The sequence below is a fragment of the Parasteatoda tepidariorum genome, chromosome 3, assembly GCF_982258835.1.
Source record: "Parasteatoda tepidariorum strain Cologne lab strain chromosome 3, Ptep-v5.0, whole genome shotgun sequence".
Lineage (NCBI taxonomy): Eukaryota > Metazoa > Arthropoda > Arachnida > Araneae > Theridiidae > Parasteatoda > Parasteatoda tepidariorum.
This window is the reverse complement of record NC_141757.1, coordinates 124049562-124057684: the sequence shown is the minus strand read 5'-3', so window position 1 is coordinate 124057684 and position 8123 is coordinate 124049562. Positions and strand designations below refer to the sequence as shown.

At 40.2% G+C, this 8123-nt stretch overlaps 8 non-coding genes across 8 annotated transcripts; all 8 read right to left on the bottom strand.

The window, feature by feature from the left end:
• Nucleotides 1-281: 281 nt before the first annotated feature.
• Nucleotides 282-400, bottom strand: LOC147814367 (5S ribosomal RNA). Its single transcript, XR_015432795.1, has one exon. It is a non-coding gene; the product is annotated as a 5S ribosomal RNA (ribosomal RNA).
• An 891-nt stretch (nt 401-1291) lies between these two features.
• LOC147814366 (5S ribosomal RNA) lies at nt 1292-1410 on the bottom strand. Its single transcript, XR_015432794.1, has one exon. It is a non-coding gene; the product is annotated as a 5S ribosomal RNA (ribosomal RNA).
• Nucleotides 1411-2302: 892 nt separating this feature from the next.
• LOC147814365 (5S ribosomal RNA) lies at nt 2303-2421 on the bottom strand. The gene has a single exon (XR_015432793.1). It is a non-coding gene; the product is annotated as a 5S ribosomal RNA (ribosomal RNA).
• An 891-nt stretch (nt 2422-3312) lies between these two features.
• LOC147814364 (5S ribosomal RNA) lies at nt 3313-3431 on the bottom strand. The gene has a single exon (XR_015432792.1). It is a non-coding gene; the product is annotated as a 5S ribosomal RNA (ribosomal RNA).
• Nucleotides 3432-4323: 892 nt separating this feature from the next.
• Nucleotides 4324-4442, bottom strand: LOC147814363 (5S ribosomal RNA). The gene has a single exon (XR_015432791.1). It is a non-coding gene; the product is annotated as a 5S ribosomal RNA (ribosomal RNA).
• Nucleotides 4443-5333: 891 nt separating this feature from the next.
• Nucleotides 5334-5452, bottom strand: LOC147814362 (5S ribosomal RNA). The gene has a single exon (XR_015432790.1). It is a non-coding gene; the product is annotated as a 5S ribosomal RNA (ribosomal RNA).
• An 891-nt stretch (nt 5453-6343) lies between these two features.
• LOC147814361 (5S ribosomal RNA) lies at nt 6344-6462 on the bottom strand. Its single transcript, XR_015432789.1, has one exon. It is a non-coding gene; the product is annotated as a 5S ribosomal RNA (ribosomal RNA).
• An 891-nt stretch (nt 6463-7353) lies between these two features.
• Nucleotides 7354-7472, bottom strand: LOC147814360 (5S ribosomal RNA). Its single transcript, XR_015432788.1, has one exon. It is a non-coding gene; the product is annotated as a 5S ribosomal RNA (ribosomal RNA).
• Nucleotides 7473-8123: the final 651 nt, after the last annotated feature.

The following is an 8123-nucleotide window of genomic DNA, read 5'->3' as shown; positions in this document are numbered from 1 at the left end:
GAACAATTGGTTAGAATTGAAACCGCATTCCACGACAACAATTACGCCACTTTTTACTTCTTTTTTAAAGAAAAAGTCTAATTTGACACCACTTTTTACCACTTTTTCATGAATTATTCATACTAAAATCTGAAAAAGAAACTAATTGAAGCATTAAAACAACATACAGTATCAAGAACTAGATAATTACACTTAAATAGTGAAAAGAAACACTCTAAATTGAAAATAAAACTAAATCTACAGTAAAAGGCGGATTTTCATTGATGACACGTGGAAAAATAAGCCAACGACACGTGGTGTTCCCGGGTGGTCACCCTCCCAAGTACTGACCGCGCCCGATGATGCTTGACTTCGGGGATCGGACGAGAACCGGTATTTTCATCATGGTATGGCCGTTGACCACTCACCTTCCGTTTTCTCTTGCAATTAAGCATAATTAGGAATCGCCAACGCGCGAGACAGGGAGCTCACCTCTTGCTTGCCCTCGATCCGGCCCGACGGGCCGGATCGAAGCGTCCCCCCCACCCCAGCGACCGTTAAGAGAGCGCGTTTGCGAATGCTACATATCCCCCCTACTTTTAAATGACAATTCGGCCAACTGGACACAGTCCGCTGCCCAATTTTATAGCGCCTCCCTTTTTTTATTATCTTAAATTAGAAGTACTCACCTGTTATACATCGCCCTGGAAAGGGGGAGGGGGGTTGCCACACATCAAAAGCCGTCCTCCTAATCCCCCCCCCCCCCAAGAAGACCGAAAAGAAAGCATAAAATTCATTGGAAAACACTTATTTCTTTAAAAATCAATTTTATACCTTATAAAATGCAACAATACCTTTGAAAAGTTATCTAAACAATGAAGTATTTTCTTTTTAAACTGTTGCACTCATTAACAATGACTTCCTAACGAAATTGACCTTTATATTGCATTGTTGCTAGCTACTTCAACAATACTGTATTTAATTATACCAAAAGCGGTGGCAGAAATGAAGAATTTATCTTATTTTAGGTTGAACAATTGGTTAGAATTGAAACCGCATTCCACGACAACAATTACGCCACTTTTTACTTCTTTTTTAAAGAAAAAGTCTAATTTGACACCACTTTTTACCACTTTTTCATGAATTATTCATACTAAAATCTGAAAAAGAAACTAATTGAAGCATTAAAACAACATACAGTATCAAGAACTAGATAATTACACTTAAATAGTGAAAAGAAACACTCTAAATTGAAAATAAAACTAAATCTACAGTAAAAGGCGGATTTTCATTGATGACACGTGGAAAAATAAGCCAACGACACGTGGTGTTCCCGGGTGGTCACCCTCCCAAGTACTGACCGCGCCCGATGATGCTTGACTTCGGGGATCGGACGAGAACCGGTATTTTCATCATGGTATGGCCGTTGACCACTCACCTTCCGTTTTCTCTTGCAATTAAGCATAATTAGGAATCGCCAACGCGCGAGACAGGGAGCTCACCTCTTGCTTGCCCTCGATCCGGCCCGACGGGCCGGATCGAAGCGTCCCCCCCACCCCAGCGACCGTTAAGAGAGCGCGTTTGCGAATGCTACATATCCCCCCTACTTTTAAATGACAATTCGGCCAACTGGACACAGTCCGCTGCCCAATTTTATAGCGCCTCCCTTTTTTTATTATCTTAAATTAGAAGTACTCACCTGTTATACATCGCCCTGGAAAGGGGGAGGGGGGTTGCCACACATCAAAAGCCGTCCTCCTAATCCCCCCCCCCCCCCAAGAAGACCGAAAAGAAAGCATAAAATTCATTGGAAAACACTTATTTCTTTAAAAATCAATTTTATACCTTATAAAATGCAACAATACCTTTGAAAAGTTATCTAAACAATGAAGTATTTTCTTTTTAAACTGTTGCACTCATTAACAATGACTTCCTAACGAAATTGACCTTTATATTGCATTGTTGCTAGCTACTTCAACAATACTGTATTTAATTATACCAAAAGCGGTGGCAGAAATGAAGAATTTATCTTATTTTAGGTTGAACAATTGGTTAGAATTGAAACCGCATTCCACGACAACAATTACGCCACTTTTTACTTCTTTTTTAAAGAAAAAGTCTAATTTGACACCACTTTTTACCACTTTTTCATGAATTATTCATACTAAAATCTGAAAAAGAAACTAATTGAAGCATTAAAACAACATACAGTATCAAGAACTAGATAATTACACTTAAATAGTGAAAAGAAACACTCTAAATTGAAAATAAAACTAAATCTACAGTAAAAGGCGGATTTTCATTGATGACACGTGGAAAAATAAGCCAACGACACGTGGTGTTCCCGGGTGGTCACCCTCCCAAGTACTGACCGCGCCCGATGATGCTTGACTTCGGGGATCGGACGAGAACCGGTATTTTCATCATGGTATGGCCGTTGACCACTCACCTTCCGTTTTCTCTTGCAATTAAGCATAATTAGGAATCGCCAACGCGCGAGACAGGGAGCTCACCTCTTGCTTGCCCTCGATCCGGCCCGACGGGCCGGATCGAAGCGTCCCCCCCACCCCAGCGACCGTTAAGAGAGCGCGTTTGCGAATGCTACATATCCCCCCTACTTTTAAATGACAATTCGGCCAACTGGACACAGTCCGCTGCCCAATTTTATAGCGCCTCCCTTTTTTTATTATCTTAAATTAGAAGTACTCACCTGTTATACATCGCCCTGGAAAGGGGGAGGGGGGTTGCCACACATCAAAAGCCGTCCTCCTAATCCCCCCCCCCCCCAAGAAGACCGAAAAGAAAGCATAAAATTCATTGGAAAACACTTATTTCTTTAAAAATCAATTTTATACCTTATAAAATGCAACAATACCTTTGAAAAGTTATCTAAACAATGAAGTATTTTCTTTTTAAACTGTTGCACTCATTAACAATGACTTCCTAACGAAATTGACCTTTATATTGCATTGTTGCTAGCTACTTCAACAATACTGTATTTAATTATACCAAAAGCGGTGGCAGAAATGAAGAATTTATCTTATTTTAGGTTGAACAATTGGTTAGAATTGAAACCGCATTCCACGACAACAATTACGCCACTTTTTACTTCTTTTTTAAAGAAAAAGTCTAATTTGACACCACTTTTTACCACTTTTTCATGAATTATTCATACTAAAATCTGAAAAAGAAACTAATTGAAGCATTAAAACAACATACAGTATCAAGAACTAGATAATTACACTTAAATAGTGAAAAGAAACACTCTAAATTGAAAATAAAACTAAATCTACAGTAAAAGGCGGATTTTCATTGATGACACGTGGAAAAATAAGCCAACGACACGTGGTGTTCCCGGGTGGTCACCCTCCCAAGTACTGACCGCGCCCGATGATGCTTGACTTCGGGGATCGGACGAGAACCGGTATTTTCATCATGGTATGGCCGTTGACCACTCACCTTCCGTTTTCTCTTGCAATTAAGCATAATTAGGAATCGCCAACGCGCGAGACAGGGAGCTCACCTCTTGCTTGCCCTCGATCCGGCCCGACGGGCCGGATCGAAGCGTCCCCCCCACCCCAGCGACCGTTAAGAGAGCGCGTTTGCGAATGCTACATATCCCCCCTACTTTTAAATGACAATTCGGCCAACTGGACACAGTCCGCTGCCCAATTTTATAGCGCCTCCCTTTTTTTATTATCTTAAATTAGAAGTACTCACCTGTTATACATCGCCCTGGAAAGGGGGAGGGGGGTTGCCACACATCAAAAGCCGTCCTCCTAATCCCCCCCCCCCCCCAAGAAGACCGAAAAGAAAGCATAAAATTCATTGGAAAACACTTATTTCTTTAAAAATCAATTTTATACCTTATAAAATGCAACAATACCTTTGAAAAGTTATCTAAACAATGAAGTATTTTCTTTTTAAACTGTTGCACTCATTAACAATGACTTCCTAACGAAATTGACCTTTATATTGCATTGTTGCTAGCTACTTCAACAATACTGTATTTAATTATACCAAAAGCGGTGGCAGAAATGAAGAATTTATCTTATTTTAGGTTGAACAATTGGTTAGAATTGAAACCGCATTCCACGACAACAATTACGCCACTTTTTACTTCTTTTTTAAAGAAAAAGTCTAATTTGACACCACTTTTTACCACTTTTTCATGAATTATTCATACTAAAATCTGAAAAAGAAACTAATTGAAGCATTAAAACAACATACAGTATCAAGAACTAGATAATTACACTTAAATAGTGAAAAGAAACACTCTAAATTGAAAATAAAACTAAATCTACAGTAAAAGGCGGATTTTCATTGATGACACGTGGAAAAATAAGCCAACGACACGTGGTGTTCCCGGGTGGTCACCCTCCCAAGTACTGACCGCGCCCGATGATGCTTGACTTCGGGGATCGGACGAGAACCGGTATTTTCATCATGGTATGGCCGTTGACCACTCACCTTCCGTTTTCTCTTGCAATTAAGCATAATTAGGAATCGCCAACGCGCGAGACAGGGAGCTCACCTCTTGCTTGCCCTCGATCCGGCCCGACGGGCCGGATCGAAGCGTCCCCCCCACCCCAGCGACCGTTAAGAGAGCGCGTTTGCGAATGCTACATATCCCCCCTACTTTTAAATGACAATTCGGCCAACTGGACACAGTCCGCTGCCCAATTTTATAGCGCCTCCCTTTTTTTATTATCTTAAATTAGAAGTACTCACCTGTTATACATCGCCCTGGAAAGGGGGAGGGGGGTTGCCACACATCAAAAGCCGTCCTCCTAATCCCCCCCCCCCCCAAGAAGACCGAAAAGAAAGCATAAAATTCATTGGAAAACACTTATTTCTTTAAAAATCAATTTTATACCTTATAAAATGCAACAATACCTTTGAAAAGTTATCTAAACAATGAAGTATTTTCTTTTTAAACTGTTGCACTCATTAACAATGACTTCCTAACGAAATTGACCTTTATATTGCATTGTTGCTAGCTACTTCAACAATACTGTATTTAATTATACCAAAAGCGGTGGCAGAAATGAAGAATTTATCTTATTTTAGGTTGAACAATTGGTTAGAATTGAAACCGCATTCCACGACAACAATTACGCCACTTTTTACTTCTTTTTTAAAGAAAAAGTCTAATTTGACACCACTTTTTACCACTTTTTCATGAATTATTCATACTAAAATCTGAAAAAGAAACTAATTGAAGCATTAAAACAACATACAGTATCAAGAACTAGATAATTACACTTAAATAGTGAAAAGAAACACTCTAAATTGAAAATAAAACTAAATCTACAGTAAAAGGCGGATTTTCATTGATGACACGTGGAAAAATAAGCCAACGACACGTGGTGTTCCCGGGTGGTCACCCTCCCAAGTACTGACCGCGCCCGATGATGCTTGACTTCGGGGATCGGACGAGAACCGGTATTTTCATCATGGTATGGCCGTTGACCACTCACCTTCCGTTTTCTCTTGCAATTAAGCATAATTAGGAATCGCCAACGCGCGAGACAGGGAGCTCACCTCTTGCTTGCCCTCGATCCGGCCCGACGGGCCGGATCGAAGCGTCCCCCCCACCCCAGCGACCGTTAAGAGAGCGCGTTTGCGAATGCTACATATCCCCCCTACTTTTAAATGACAATTCGGCCAACTGGACACAGTCCGCTGCCCAATTTTATAGCGCCTCCCTTTTTTTATTATCTTAAATTAGAAGTACTCACCTGTTATACATCGCCCTGGAAAGGGGGAGGGGGGTTGCCACACATCAAAAGCCGTCCTCCTAATCCCCCCCCCCCCCAAGAAGACCGAAAAGAAAGCATAAAATTCATTGGAAAACACTTATTTCTTTAAAAATCAATTTTATACCTTATAAAATGCAACAATACCTTTGAAAAGTTATCTAAACAATGAAGTATTTTCTTTTTAAACTGTTGCACTCATTAACAATGACTTCCTAACGAAATTGACCTTTATATTGCATTGTTGCTAGCTACTTCAACAATACTGTATTTAATTATACCAAAAGCGGTGGCAGAAATGAAGAATTTATCTTATTTTAGGTTGAACAATTGGTTAGAATTGAAACCGCATTCCACGACAACAATTACGCCACTTTTTACTTCTTTTTTAAAGAAAAAGTCTAATTTGACACCACTTTTTACCACTTTTTCATGAATTATTCATACTAAAATCTGAAAAAGAAACTAATTGAAGCATTAAAACAACATACAGTATCAAGAACTAGATAATTACACTTAAATAGTGAAAAGAAACACTCTAAATTGAAAATAAAACTAAATCTACAGTAAAAGGCGGATTTTCATTGATGACACGTGGAAAAATAAGCCAACGACACGTGGTGTTCCCGGGTGGTCACCCTCCCAAGTACTGACCGCGCCCGATGATGCTTGACTTCGGGGATCGGACGAGAACCGGTATTTTCATCATGGTATGGCCGTTGACCACTCACCTTCCGTTTTCTCTTGCAATTAAGCATAATTAGGAATCGCCAACGCGCGAGACAGGGAGCTCACCTCTTGCTTGCCCTCGATCCGGCCCGACGGGCCGGATCGAAGCGTCCCCCCCACCCCAGCGACCGTTAAGAGAGCGCGTTTGCGAATGCTACATATCCCCCCTACTTTTAAATGACAATTCGGCCAACTGGACACAGTCCGCTGCCCAATTTTATAGCGCCTCCCTTTTTTTATTATCTTAAATTAGAAGTACTCACCTGTTATACATCGCCCTGGAAAGGGGGAGGGGGGTTGCCACACATCAAAAGCCGTCCTCCTAATCCCCCCCCCCCCCAAGAAGACCGAAAAGAAAGCATAAAATTCATTGGAAAACACTTATTTCTTTAAAAATCAATTTTATACCTTATAAAATGCAACAATACCTTTGAAAAGTTATCTAAACAATGAAGTATTTTCTTTTTAAACTGTTGCACTCATTAACAATGACTTCCTAACGAAATTGACCTTTATATTGCATTGTTGCTAGCTACTTCAACAATACTGTATTTAATTATACCAAAAGCGGTGGCAGAAATGAAGAATTTATCTTATTTTAGGTTGAACAATTGGTTAGAATTGAAACCGCATTCCACGACAACAATTACGCCACTTTTTACTTCTTTTTTAAAGAAAAAGTCTAATTTGACACCACTTTTTACCACTTTTTCATGAATTATTCATACTAAAATCTGAAAAAGAAACTAATTGAAGCATTAAAACAACATACAGTATCAAGAACTAGATAATTACACTTAAATAGTGAAAAGAAACACTCTAAATTGAAAATAAAACTAAATCTACAGTAAAAGGCGGATTTTCATTGATGACACGTGGAAAAATAAGCCAACGACACGTGGTGTTCCCGGGTGGTCACCCTCCCAAGTACTGACCGCGCCCGATGATGCTTGACTTCGGGGATCGGACGAGAACCGGTATTTTCATCATGGTATGGCCGTTGACCACTCACCTTCCGTTTTCTCTTGCAATTAAGCATAATTAGGAATCGCCAACGCGCGAGACAGGGAGCTCACCTCTTGCTTGCCCTCGATCCGGCCCGACGGGCCGGATCGAAGCGTCCCCCCCACCCCAGCGACCGTTAAGAGAGCGCGTTTGCGAATGCTACATATCCCCCCTACTTTTAAATGACAATTCGGCCAACTGGACACAGTCCGCTGCCCAATTTTATAGCGCCTCCCTTTTTTTATTATCTTAAATTAGAAGTACTCACCTGTTATACATCGCCCTGGAAAGGGGGAGGGGGGTTGCCACACATCAAAAGCCGTCCTCCTAATCCCCCCCCCCCCCAAGAAGACCGAAAAGAAAGCATAAAATTCATTGGAAAACACTTATTTCTTTAAAAATCAATTTTATACCTTATAAAATGCAACAATACCTTTGAAAAGTTATCTAAACAATGAAGTATTTTCTTTTTAAACTGTTGCACTCATTAACAATGACTTCCTAACGAAATTGACCTTTATATTGCATTGTTGCTAGCTACTTCAACAATACTGTATTTAATTATACCAAAAGCGGTGGCAGAAATGAAGAATTTATCTTATTTTAGGTTGAACAATTGGTTAGAATTGAAACCGCATTCCACGACAACAA